The sequence below is a fragment of the Diadema antillarum genome, unplaced genomic scaffold, assembly GCF_040938485.1.
Source record: "Diadema antillarum isolate AM-2024a unplaced genomic scaffold, OU_Dant_1.0 seq00001241_RagTag, whole genome shotgun sequence".
NCBI lineage: Eukaryota > Metazoa > Echinodermata > Echinoidea > Diadematoida > Diadematidae > Diadema > Diadema antillarum.
Window position 1 is genome coordinate 454,167 of NW_027272028.1, and position 14,152 is coordinate 468,318.

Here is a 14,152-nt window from a genome sequence, read left to right on the forward strand (position 1 = left end):
TGAGATGTTCATATGATTTTTTGCTATGCACTCACAACATGATCTAGAATCATTATTGAGCAGCCTGCACTGAACTCTGTGAAAGAGATGAACTGTACCATATGTAGGAGTGTTGTGCTGAAGCGAGTCAGGTGACATATTTATGATTTTTACCATTTCTTTTTTTACAAGTATGAGCCTGGTATATTTACCATGCAAAGAGCCAGTTATCATTCCAGCAAATGGCTTTTATATGGTTGCTGGAGTTCTCTTTCTCATGCAATAAGATATCCTATAGCAATATACTTGTAGATAATTTGCACATGATGAAGATTGCATCGACTAGTTTCAGCAGTATTATCACCTTTTCAAATAGCATCTGGAAGATTTCAGATGTCATTTTATGTTGGTTTTATTGATACTTTTCCAAAGAAGTATCAAGTATGCACAAGTGCACAGGAATTCCAACTGTCCAGATGTAAAAAGATAACTGTGTAAACAGTCACTTTGGCACTGACAAGAGCAGGTACGCCCTGTCTGATGTAGATGTGGATTTAAAGTTATGTTACTGTGAGTATAACATTATTCTATGGCCCATGAGTGCAGATCCTGCACTTTACTACATGTTGCCACAAATTGTATACATATGTTTTTGTTTTTATTACCACTGTTCATATCCATGCAGCTTACCAGTACTATCTTTTACTATATTTTTATGTACTAAGTTTGTCTAAGAGAACCCCTGGTTGCTTCTGGGCACTAATATCCATGTATTTTCACAGTTTTTCCAAAGTTGTTTGTCTTTTATCACTGCTTTATCCTTGAGTTGAGCATATGGTATGCTGCTGTGTTGTTCTTGTAAGTTTTTGGGGTAATGTGTTCATTAACCCGTCGAGGATGAGTCCCAAGTATACTCGGGCAGGTATCTATGGGAAATGCGTGTTGTAGCAAAATCAGTCCATCCTCAACTGGTTAATAAGATGGCTAGTGTGTAAAGAGAGATGCATAAGTAGCTGCAGTGCATTTGAACCATAGTGTTGTTTACCAGCTTTGTTGGCCCTCGAATTGACTTTGCTGCCATTTGAATCCCCAAACTGGGGCTTTTCAGATAATATTTACACATGTCTTATTGTGAGAACTGCAGTGAATATGGCGATGAACTGTTTTAGCTCCATTGGCAACATTATCTGTCAATGATATTTATCTTTGCTGCAACATTTAGCTGCGAAGATATGCACAGTGATTTATCTGGCCTCAATTTCACTCTATGCATTGAGCCAGCAAGTGGACATATTCCGTTTTACCAAATGCATGCATCCGATTAGATCCGGTGTCATAAGTTCGGTGTCTTGAAATGCCTCCGCATCTTTAAGGTTTGTGGCCTCATTGGAGCTTAGGTTTCAGGCAAATTGATATGTAGAGAAAATGGTAATTATAACATGGAGATAAGCCTTTGCAGGGTTCGAAATTGGCGATGGTCCGCTGGCCATTGGCCACCCAAAAACACGTCGGACTAGCTAAAAATCATAAAATTCTGAAGTTACTAGTCCGTCTGGCTAGCCAAAATATCGCTTCAGTGTCAAAATTGATTCTAAGTAGTCCGCCTGGCTAGTTAAAAGTTAAGTGCGACCCCTGCTTTGCAGGTTAGTATTTCTGAGTCATGTTTGCAATTGCTATGAATTCCCATAACTGTATCTTGACATACATGAGTATAATAAAGGCTAAAACTCTCAGAATCATTAAAAAAAAAGAGCCACAACCTTCTTTGTTACCCAATTTACTTTGTAACTTTTGATTTGGAAGCAAAATTTCTTAGAATATGTATTTTTGGGAATAAAAACCTGATATAATTTTGCTTTCCAGGTGTTACAGTGTATGTCTGTAAGCTTTCAGACAGTTAATGAGGGGATATCATACATCATCATGTTGTCAATACTATACCTGCATTCCCAGGGAATTTATATGCTTCCCATTTTTCCTTTCCTTCTAATACAAGATTACATCTCCTTATTAGAGAGAGCTACAAGTGAATGTAAAGGTAATGTTAATCACAGCCTACTGGCTAACTACGCATTGATAAACTTGCAATGAATGTCATGCTGGTATGGAATGAACGAAGTGCAGAATTTTCATACCATAATTTTCTTTGTCAAGTTAATAGCCAACGAAAGTTTCATTGGCTTCGTGTGAGGATTTGTATGTAAATATAAACTTAAAGGGTGTGTACAGTTCTTGTCGAGGTGAGGATTTAGCTTTTAACATTTTGCGAGATATTCAGAAGCCACTCTATGAGATGTCAAAGAGCATGCAATTCTAAGGGGTATCAAAAGTTTATTAGATGAAAATCGGTTTTGAAATGGCTGAAATTTCCAAAAACAAGGTGAAACAAAGAGATCCTAATAAAGTTGTGGCATGTCGCCTTTTATTATTAGCACTTTTTTGGATATCTCAGCCATTTGAAAACCAATTTTCATCAAATAAACGTTGAATCCTTCTTAAAATTACATGCTCTTTCATATTTCATAAGAAGTTTCTCATTATCTCACTTAAGAATGTTCAAAACATGAATCTCCACCTCAACCAGTACTGTACAGTCCCTTTAACATTTCAAATCATCATGGCTTGTGTATAGTCTCAACTAAATACCAAAACACTTGTCCAGATTTGTATGTAGGTTTCGATGTAGATAGTTCAAAACATGACTTGACTTCCAGTCATTATGTAAATATGAAAAATGTCTCTCCTTGGTTGAGCCACATTTTAAGATTTATGTATGACATAGGGTCAAGCATTGTCAAAGTCAAGGCTTTTATGCATTGTTTGATTTCAAACATGTGATAAGACCAAGGATTGAAATAAGACAGTGAAAACGTGGATTTCATTCCAACTACCGTAAATAGTGGTGCATAAAACGCACCAATGTATTGATTGCACCTCCCCCCTTTTTCGGGGGAAAAAAAAAGACAGTCGAGTGTGGATACTGCCGTGCAATGGGCAGAGGTAATGCCGACGTGTTGGTTGACTTGAGTGAAATGTTCTGCAGAGTAAATATGTTGATTTTGTGCTATAAAAAAAAAGAAGAAAATGTACAGTAGAATGCCTGACGAAAAGGAAATTATGTCACCAACAGCTGGTATAGATATAACCGAAGAAGAGAAAATAACAACTTTAATAGATAAAAATGGTTTGTTCTTTGCCAGTGGCATGTTCCTTTAGGTAGTGGCTATAATGGTTTATTTCTACACCCTGAATTTTGACCCATTTCAGTGGGGAAACAAGTGTGCTTAATTCATCATTTAATACAGTACTTGCAAGCGTACAGGTTTTAGATCAGCATGCATGTACTTGATTTGGAAAGGAAAGAACAAAACCAGTGGAAGCTTCAAATGAAATGATCACATTTTTGTGAGTGAGATAAAAGGTTTCTAATGTCCATATCCTATCATTGGATTAAAATACCACTTGTAGGTCCATGCTGATTTGAACAATCAAAGGAAAAACTGTTCTATCTGAATTTACAGTCAGCGTTAGCCCAAAGTGGCATTTCACTATAAGTTATGACTGTGTCCCAAGCTCCAAGAGTTTGGTCCTTAGATTTGACTTTTTGTGAGCTGCAGCCACGATACTCTGCATATGATGCAAGGTGATTGTGTATATAAATAGAATTTCATGCATTGATGTACAGACTCTGTGATGTCTTTTGCAAGATCATTCTTCTAAAACATTTGCTGTAAATCAGTAAAAGAATACAAAGTATAAACATTGTAGATTTTATAAAAGAACTCTCAAAGAGAGAAAGAAAGAAACAAATTAACAAAACTAGGACTATCATATATTTGATGTTATAATATATCTATACAAGGTAGCTATTGAAATAACATTAAAAGAATACTGTTATTGAATTTTCTTATATATATTGTAGTGTATGTACATGGTTCACTGGAATACATGTAATTTTACATACTTCTCTAAATTATTTTGTGTTCTTTGTCTATTTTGTTGTTTGTCTCATTATGATGATAATGCATTTTCTTTAATGTTCATGAATTTTGTAGCATCCACTGATGTATCTTTCTGCCAGCATATTATATTTTCATAGATTGAGATCTTCCTTGTACTACACCTGATGAATTGTCTATAATTATGTCATTACTTACAATCCATGAAATTCCTTTTCTCCTCAATCCATGAAATCAATAATGATGCATGGGTCCACTTGGTGGGTAGGAATTGTGTGCAAAAGGTAACAGTGGAATTGTTTTGCCCATGAGGTGCAGCCGAGTGGTTTTGACTATATTTCCGCAGTAACCGCTTGTACACTATTCCTTGTGATTTGCAAAAGGCACATGCATCATCATTTGTTTAATAGAATGGTGGACAGATTTTTTTTTGTGACAATTACTGACGTTTGTAAATTTACTGGATTCAATTCTGTTTGACTTGCCAAAGACGCAAACCATGTAACAAAACGGGCAGATGCAGGAATTTCGTACAGGTTGGCGCCTTTACAAAATTAAAGGGGGATGCGTGCCGTCCCAGTTTTTCTTTTCTTTTTCTTTTGTTCTTTTGTTTTAACAAAAAATAAAGAGGGGGCATGCACCTGGTGCAACCCCTGTGGATCTGCCACTAAATACTGACTGGATACATTAACCTTTTACCGGTGCATGGCTAGAAATCTCTTGCTTAGTGCGTGAAGTCTTGCTCCTTTTGTGTTATGTGTAAGGTTTGTTAATAAAAAAATGGTATAAGGTTTTGTTCATTTGAAATTCATAATTCCAAAAATGAAATAAGGTTTGTTCTTCCAAAGATTTGTCGATACAAAAATGAAACAAGGTTTGTTGTTCCATGGGTTTCCTAATCTGAAAGTAAAAAAAAAGTTCACAATTCTGATGGTTCAGGAGTATCCACTGTCTTTGTTTTCAAATAAATGAACCTTCAGAATCAAGAACCTTATTTCATTTTCGGTGGTACTACCTTCTGAGTAATGAACCTTGTTTCATCTTTGATTTACAAAGCCCTTCGGAGTTAGGCTTTACCTCTTGTTACCATGGGATGCACGGTTTGTCATCTCTTGCTTGAACGTTTCCAAATACACACACAAAAAAAAAATGTATGTGATACACATAGCGGTAACAAAATACACATTTTGTTTCAGCCGTCATTTTAATGATTATCAAAGTCTTGAATCTAGACTACTCGAAAGGGGAATTCCCTGTACGTTTTCAGTGCGCGCGCATACACGTACGTCGGGCCCGGGCCAGGCAGGAAAGTGTACTGCTGCTGTTTGTTGGATGTGTGGCCCGAGAAAATTCGAGAACCGAACCGTGCTTCGGAATACATGTACATGTACATTGTACTTAGTAGCATTCATCAGCCCAGGGAGCCTGATCAGCCTCAGCTCACCCAACATCACAGGCCTACCAGTACCACCCACGAAAACATATTTCAGTACATCAACACGTCATGATTTAAAAATGGCTACGCTAACACTGCGCCACATGGCCATGCTAACACTGCGCCACATGGCCATGGCGGCTTTAGGTGTTTACTGTTTTGCTTTATTGAAGGTATGTATTGCATCATTACCATTCACTGACAGAAATAAGTTTTTACACGTTTAAAAGAAATACCTTTGTGATTGAAATGTACAGTGTGATTCAATGAATTCTTGGCTTTCTGCCCGTGTGTGCAGTGTAGGCCCTGCTGTGGTAAATTTTAAGTGGTAGCCTGACCAAACACCACAGTAGCGCGCCGTCGACTTCTGCTCGCTGTTCTGTAAGTTGTAACTAACTTAGCTTAGAGAGTGACGGCCTAGATCTAATTTACCTCAGGGGCAGTGACTGTGCCTGTGACAAATCTGGTCTATTACTATATTTCGTTGTTCTTAGTAAATTAACCCGTCTGGATGAGTTGTGAAATTTAAGATGCCGATGCTGTGTGGGTGTACGTGGTGTGGATCTACAAACGAGTATTAAAAAGTTTAAAGATTTTAATATAGACTCTAGGGTCTAGTGTAAAATTTTAGACTAACACTAACAGTTAGATCTAACGTCTGTAACGAGTAACGATAGGCCTAGCTGGCCTAATTAAACTGCGACCAGCTCAATGTGAGTACAGTATAACTCGTGTGTTGAGGAGCGCCCTGGGCTGGCTAGCCATCTGGGGTATACTATAGGATTGTAATCAGGTAAACTTACACAGAAAATCTGTCTGTTCGGCGAACTCTACCTTTTTCCTTGAGTAAGTGCATTCCACTCCACCATCTGGTGTATTTTTGCGCTGTTTGGCGGGTCTGGTGTGGGCACTGGTGGTATTAGAAAGATCTGTCCGTCCTGAGGAGTCTTTGAAAGTTTTATTTTTTTTTTTTTAACGTTATCGCTTTGTATAGGAGGGGACCCGTGAAGCTAGACACAGTCTCTGAGGAACATATGTGACCCGCTACAACAAAAAGGTCCTAAAGTCGCGCACTGTCAAAGCAGTGAAAATCGAGTTTGAAGTTAGAGCGTTAAAATTGGTCAAAACTTACGATTTTCCGATTTGATATATTATTGGAGTCTAACATGTCTTCTATCATCTGTTGAAATTTTGAAGCAAAATGATCAAAGGAAAGAGAAAAAAAATAGCGTTTTTCTGAGCCATGTTTTTTTGGCGTTTCAACAAAGCAGAAACTGGTTCGAAAATTTGGATTGAGCGCCACAGATAGGTTCCGCCCCTAACAACGACCAGAGTGATCTCATTGGTCAGTTTGCTGCTTGCTGCTAACCGAAGCGTGAAGCTCGCACACTGCCCAGTCGACTGGTGCACGTGCGGGTGGGGTGCGCTATGCTCAGCCGCTTCTCACATCCTGGTCACTGATTGGTTGGTGAGGAGACCGCCGACGCTGATGTGCTTGAATGAACTCTTCGGGGGTTGCTAGGGCTTACCTTCTATTGTCCAGAGGTGAAAACTGACTTGCGTGTCCCTTGATCGTGATTGCGTCGAAAGGAAGACTTTTAGGGCGCTTTTCTCGAAACAGTGCTTTTCCAGACGTCTCGATATGCTCTCTTTTAAACATCGATATCTCCGCAGCCGATTATTTTTATAAAATGTGTTATACAGTTAAACTCGCCTAAGTCGACATCGCATATGTCGAATAATCGCGCAAGTCGATGATTTTAAAAAGTCCCGATTTTTCCCCATTGACCTACGTGTATTAATTCACTCACAAGTCGAATTTTCTAAGTCGAATACTCGCCTAAGTCGATGAAATTCCAAGAACACTTTCACGAAAAAAACCATTAAATTCACTGTGCCTAAGTCGAACAAGATTTCATTGTGCAAGAAATCACTGTCAAAATCACGAGACGCCAGTTTTTGTTTACATAAGAACTAGCCCGACCAGACAGGTGACAAAAAATGATCTTAAGTATCAAAATTCAAAGCGATCGCATGCGATTGTTGAACTCTCTTCGTGTTTGGAGGTCCGCTGGTACAGCCCTGTCACGCCAGCGCTACGTACGTACAGCGACTAGGCTGTGTATAGTTGTGCGTACAGCGACTACTGGGCTGTGTATAGTCGACGCAGTCTGCGCTGTGCAGTGGATGGATGAAGCTGCTGAGTTTTCAAAGCGGAAAGTAAGGGAAAAGTTTCTACGGGCACGGGTAAATCAGAATTACACCTCTACATGCATTTCAAGCCACGGTATGGTAAACTGCAATCAATCACTGCTCAAGATCGTTCATATTCACTTCCCCAAGGTTTAACAAGGGTGTAAAGTAATCGGACCTGTGCCAATACTAATGCACTGTCCATGCAAAGTTAGCCGCGGCCCTGCCGGGCGACCCGTGCTGCGGCACACCTCTCCAGCTCTCGGCTCCAGAGTAGACAACATACATGTACATTTATTCATAATGTACGTGTGGTGTAACTGTTGTTAAGTTGATTTTTTTTGACTTACGCACAAGTCGAAAATCGCCTAAGTCGATGTGTTTTGCTCAGTCCCGAGAAGATCGACTTATGCGAGTTTAACTGTATATCAATTTACAGCAGAAAGATTAGGGGATTATATCATGCAATTTTCAAATAATCAACCTCGCCCGACTTTAGGATCATTTTGTTGTAGCGGGTAACATATTATGATATCCCCGACGTCTAGATACTATTAGCAGATCAGTTACCCCCTGCTTGTTCACAAAATAAGGGCAAATATCTAGGGTCTGGTGCCATATTCCATGATTTCCAGTGATCCTGAGATGCATTGTACAAATTGAAGTTGAACATACAAAATGTATTATGATGAGGTTTCATAGATAGTGTCAATTGATGGTGTGGGTATGGTTTCTTTACTTTGCGGTACTTATGAAGCAGATGTGACGATGGACATTTCATATATTCCTTGCATTGCCTTCCTAGGATGACATTCAACAGAGGATCAAGTCATAGTAGGTTCAATGTGTATGTTTTTGATATGTATTTTTGCCTGTGCATGCATGTGGAAATTTCTTTGCATTCATCTGATCAAGTGATGGTTTTAGTTTATTTGTCTTTTGTGCTCTGTGAATTATCAAGTAGATCTTGTACTATTTAATGTAGACACTAGCTGTCACAAGTCCATGTCTATTGTTACTTAGAGTTCTGTTTTGCATGTGCACAATGAACTGTAGATATTACAGAGAACTTTCCCTTTGCAGTTCATGTTACACTGCTTCATTAATTTTTGAATTGGGACTTCCAAGACATGTTATACAAGTTCATTAATATTTTACTGATTGGGAACCATAGTGACAGAATGAGCAAAAGGTATCAAACCTTGTGACAGAGAAAAAAAGGTAGGAAGTCATGTTGACTTTTTGTAAAAGCTGCATTTTTATGAAATTTCTTTAAGATTTTCCTTCTGCTGTTTTGTTGTCATACTAAAAACTGTTAGAGAGTTCTCATTGAAAGAGAGGTACACATTGAATTAACAATATGGCTTAAAAAGTTATAACTTTTTAAAGGATTGACCAAACTCCCCTTACCTTCATTTAGGTTTGTTCTAATTTTTCTGGATTTCAAGCATCTATGTCTGTGTATTTGGAACAATTTGACAAAGGGCAAAGTAGGTACAGTAACATTCTGCACTTGATTCCCAAGGCAGATCATGAGAAGATGGATGACATACATAGTGTATTTTGTTGTTGTTGCCAATTTGCAGCTATTATTTCAGTATTTGTGAAGCACCTTTTCAACTTGGAGGTGGAAATATGAGAACATGATAAGAATTGAGTAAGCTAACATGTCACTTTGCATGAATGTTTGTGTCTGTGATTGTTGCATTGCATTTCTTAGCAGAATTATGAATTTTGTCAGCACTTCCTTCATGATTTTTATTTCATTTTCAGTGGGTGCATGATGTGCAATATCTTCAGTAGCTGCAAGGAATGATATTGAGCATTTAGAAGGCGAATTGGTTTTCTTTTCGTTTCCTGCATGAAATTATCAACCTTTTCTTTATGCACATGAACAGTTTCACAGTCAGCCCTTTTTGTTTTCTTCATCTTATCCATATTTTTAGCTGCATCATGTCTTTTTCTTTTGCAATCAAATTTACATCTCATGAAAAAAATACTGTTTATGATGCTGTGATGTTAGTGATCAATATTCTTAAGTTTACTTTTATTTAGTTGCATGTTTTCACATCTGCCTTTGCCTGATATTCATTCAAAAATAGTCAAAATGATGTGTTCATTATTGTAAACACATGTATCTTAAATAATATTTTAACTGTTTGGGTGAAAAACCTTAAAGGTCAAAGGTTAGAGGTCATTGAACTTTTGCTAAAATGGCTTTATTTTGGAATGTATAGTGGTAGAATGTAGTTGAATTATAGGAAGGTTAGAAATGGACAATTATTTCCATTTTGTAATTCTGGTAAAATGTCCAAGTTGGTATACTTTTACACACATACGTATCATTCTTCTGTATTTTTTTCAGCTGAATGTAGGTTATAATTCAAGTTTGATGAGTCATAGCATGGACAAGATACAGTGGGCAGATGCCAAAGTTTAATGTCCAAAGATACTGTTTTTAAGACTCTCTAACCATTATTTCTAGTAGGAATATCAAGTGGTAATTATTGTGAAATTTTAAAAAATGATTAGTTGCCTGAAGTGACAGGGTTAAAGTCAAGGTTACAAAAATTTGGACAAACTCTCATATTTTCTCCATGAGCCAAATGGTGATGTAATTGGATGCAATGAATAGAAGCAGATTTGGAAATATTTTCCCTGTATATCAAAATGTAAAAGGAAGGGCTATGTATGCTTATATTGTGGGTTTGATAGTTAGGGTGCCTATGTAAGAAGTGGAGGCATCCCAGTCAACTGTGCATAGCAGTTGAATTGCTCTAGTTTTATTTTATTACATGCTCTTAAGCAGCTTTTTTTTTTGGTTTGTTTTTTAAAGGAAACATGAATAGACATATACATTGTATGATAAGATAGTATATTACTTCAACTCACTGGGATCATGGGGTAGTGAATGTTATTATAAAGTGTTACAGATGCCAAATTTTACAGGCAGAACCATCTTCACAAAGAGAGTTTATTAAAGACCTGTACATTACTGGTATATTGATTTTCTACTGAGATTAATGCATATTCATTGTGCCAGTCATTTCAGTGCATGTGTTTTTCTGTATATTCATATTTAATTCACTACTTTTCATGTTATTAAAAATTGTGTATAGCTTGTGGAGTGTGTGGAGCATTGCCAGTTCACCGAGGCCAAGCTCTACCAAGAGAGCTGCCAGGGAGGAAAACAATACTTCAGCTGCCTTGAAGGTCAGAAAAAGGCACAGCCATGCCTTGGAGGAAACTGGTATGTATGAAAATACACACGGTATGAAATTGTGTAGTGTATGCATACATGTATGTGCAAGATATATCATACATGTACAGTATACTAAGGCAAGGGTTACATTGTCAACCACAATTCCATAGCTAAACTTAACCTCTCTATGAGCAATCTGGTGACAATGTTGGTCATCTATACTGAAATTTTCAGTCATATATGTCTATAATCAGAAGAGATGGTTTTTGAAAGTATTCAAATGGATGGAAAACACTTTTTTCACATTGAAAGGTATACGTACAAATGGACATTCTGAAATTAACAAAATTATAAGCTGATATATTGTTTTATATAAAATTATGTATATATACAAAAGTATGTTATACAAAAGTATATTGTACAAAAGTATAATATATTATATCAAACAAAAATATAAGCTGACCAAAGAATGGCAATATGTCACAAGACACAGATGTGGCTGTTGACAGGTCAAGTCAAATACCATCAGTCAGTATGATGTATAAGTCACCCGAGGAGGGTTATCCAATAGCATGGTGAGCAGGTGTATCAGATGATGTGCCGCTGATTTATCGTAGAAACTCTCATCTAAAGAATAGCTGTGACACTAAGATTGAATACCACCTAGATGGATAAGAATTGATTCATTTCTTTCCTGCTAGAACTTGGATCATTAATTATTTTGTTACTTGATTACAGGTCCACTGCCAGCTGTTTGCCATGTAAAGATGGCTCCTTCCAAGACAAGCCCAATAACTGCACAGAATGCCGTCCCTGTTCAAAGTGTCCAGAGGGCCACATAGTATCCCAGCCCTGCACACCAGAACGAGATACTGAATGTGTGCCCGAACTAACATCAACAACTCCCGATGCCCGGCTGAGACAGGGCTCAGTGTCGACTCAGTCTCCCGCATCCCGCGTGACAACTCCGGACGGAGAGCTCGTCACCACAGCAACGCCAGCATCACTCACAATCACAACACCAGCCAAAACGATTCTCCCGGATCTGCAACAACAAACAGTCACAACAGAATCAATGCCAACCAACAGGACTGTGTCTTGTGCCTGTCAACGTAGGTTTATGTACATGATCATTTGAAGGGAAAAAAAAAGAAAAACTGAGAGCTTCACAATAAATTCTCTGTCCAGTCTTTCTCTCCTTCCCCTCATAAATAGAAAATAAACCCAAACACACAGGCAAAACACCCCCTAAAAAAAAAAAAAAAATGGACAAAAACCTAGGCACACACACAGATGTACCAAGTGAACATACCAACACACTCATGATACCATACTTCTTGCCAGTGTAATAAACTATGTAGGTGGTCATAAATAAGTCATTACATATCCATGTGTTTAGTTAAGTATTCTATTCAGTATGATACGAAAAAAAAAGGATTACCAGAAAAGAGTCAGAGTGGAAAATGGCTTCTAGGTTAACCCTCCCCCCCCAAAAAAAAAAAAAAAAACCAAAGCAAAACAGAAAACGAAGCAAAACAAAACAAAACAAAACAAACAAAAAACAAAAAACAAACAAACAAATGAAGTACTAGAGAAGATGGATTCCAGGAGAAAAATATCTATAATTTGACTGTCAGTTAACCTGTTCCTTACAGGAACCTGGCATACCAGGTCCCTGTGAGAGCAACTGATATACCAGGTTCCCAAGATGAAGACAAGAGTGCCTGCTTTAGTGGCCTAAATTCATGTTTCTTTGTGTTGTAATGCCCCCCCCCCCCCCAAAAAAAGGGGGTTTTATAAAAAGATAAGAGTTTATTCTGTCACCATAATGTTCTCTTTCTGTTGGAAAAATGCGTATATCGCAGTATTACTTACTGTTTTTCTGATTTAGTTTGCCCTTGTTCTGCTATAAAACTCGTATTTGCATGAACATCAAAGTTGAGCTCAGTAAATTTCTGTGTTTGCTGACCCCAGTTATTGAATTCAGGGCGGTGTTTCATCAACGTTTGTCAGCGCTTACAATTTCAGCAAAATCCTTGGTTTTGATTGGCTGAGATGCTCTGGTCACTGACTGTTACTATGGTGATTCAAGTTGTCAGTGCTGACAAACGTGGATGAAAGACCCCCCAGGTGCCAGGTTTTGTGTAGAACAAAAGAGTCTGTGAGCCCCAGTGCATGCCCTATTCATACCTTCCACCCGTCAATATTTTAATTTTTCGATGGCACATGTAGTTGACAGTGGAAAGGGGATACATCAAGTACTACCTGTTGATTACCAACCTGTTTGTTCTCTGCAGATAGGCAAAAAAAAAAAATCTTGTTTGGGGGCATTTAAAACTCTCAGAAAATTTTGGAAGGGATGGTTTAAACCCAATTCAAAGATAAAAAAGTCATGAATAATTCATCATGAAATTGCAAATAGAGTTTGTGAGATTTTCCACATAATTTGAATGCTGTGCTTTCAAAACATCAACGGTAACGACAATCTTTCAAATAGGAGGTAAAATTCCATGTTTCTCATTCACATGCCCATCCCCCACACAGTTTGGCAAAAGTCACTGTCGGCATTGGCTTGGCCTTTTGCTGCTGTTTGAGTTATGTTTTCAGTTGCACTGCCGCATCAGATGGTTTGCTGTTCATTTACATTCACCATTATTAGATGGGCTTTTCATGCTAAAAAATGGCCCTTGCATTCTGAAATACTGTATTTTGAGTGAAGGGGTGTTATTCTGAAATCCTTCCTTGGAAGAAATTTCTTACTAAGTCAGGATTTTTTCCTAGGTGGCATTTTGAAAATATTCCCAAGTTTCTTCCCAAGTGTCTTCCTAACTTTATTCCTAAACTTAGGAAAAAACTTAGGAAGATACGCTGATGAGGATAAGATATGCAAATTTCTGACTTCGGAAGAAGGTGGTATTTGAGAATATATTAAGGAAAGAATTTTAGGAAGATATTTAGGAAAGCCCCACCCCTGTCCTAAGTACGATGTTCAGATATAGCAAACTGCAAATATTGTGAAAGGCGCATGTCATTCACTAAGCGCAACATGAACATGTACTTTAAAGGATGCACGAAATGGGCATGAGAAAGGGGACATGCAGAGCACACATGTATTTAACCCTACGTCAATATGCGATTTTCATTGGTTGGTTCCTTATGATATGGCATTTTGTATGGGCTTAAGAAAGGGTAGGGATAAGGATGGCCTAATTTGCAATAAGAAGTTCCTATGAAGAAACTTCAGAATACCAATTCTGTCTTTCCTAGGCACTTCCTAAGTTTCTGACTTAGGAAGAAACTGACTTAGGAAGAAACTTCGGAAGATTTTCAGAATACCACCCATGGTTTCTAAACTGGGCACTTGTCAAGTAGCATTCTCTGCCA

At 37.9% G+C, this 14,152-nt stretch overlaps 1 long non-coding RNA gene across 1 annotated transcript; it reads left to right on the forward strand.

The window, feature by feature from the left end:
- The first annotated feature begins 5,489 nt into the window (after positions 1-5,489).
- LOC139745211 (uncharacterized) lies at positions 5,490-10,782 on the forward strand. Its single transcript, XR_011711875.1, has 3 exons — positions 5,490-5,546; positions 8,372-8,400; positions 10,686-10,782. It is a non-coding gene; the product is annotated as an uncharacterized lncRNA (long non-coding RNA).
- Positions 10,783-14,152: the final 3,370 nt, after the last annotated feature.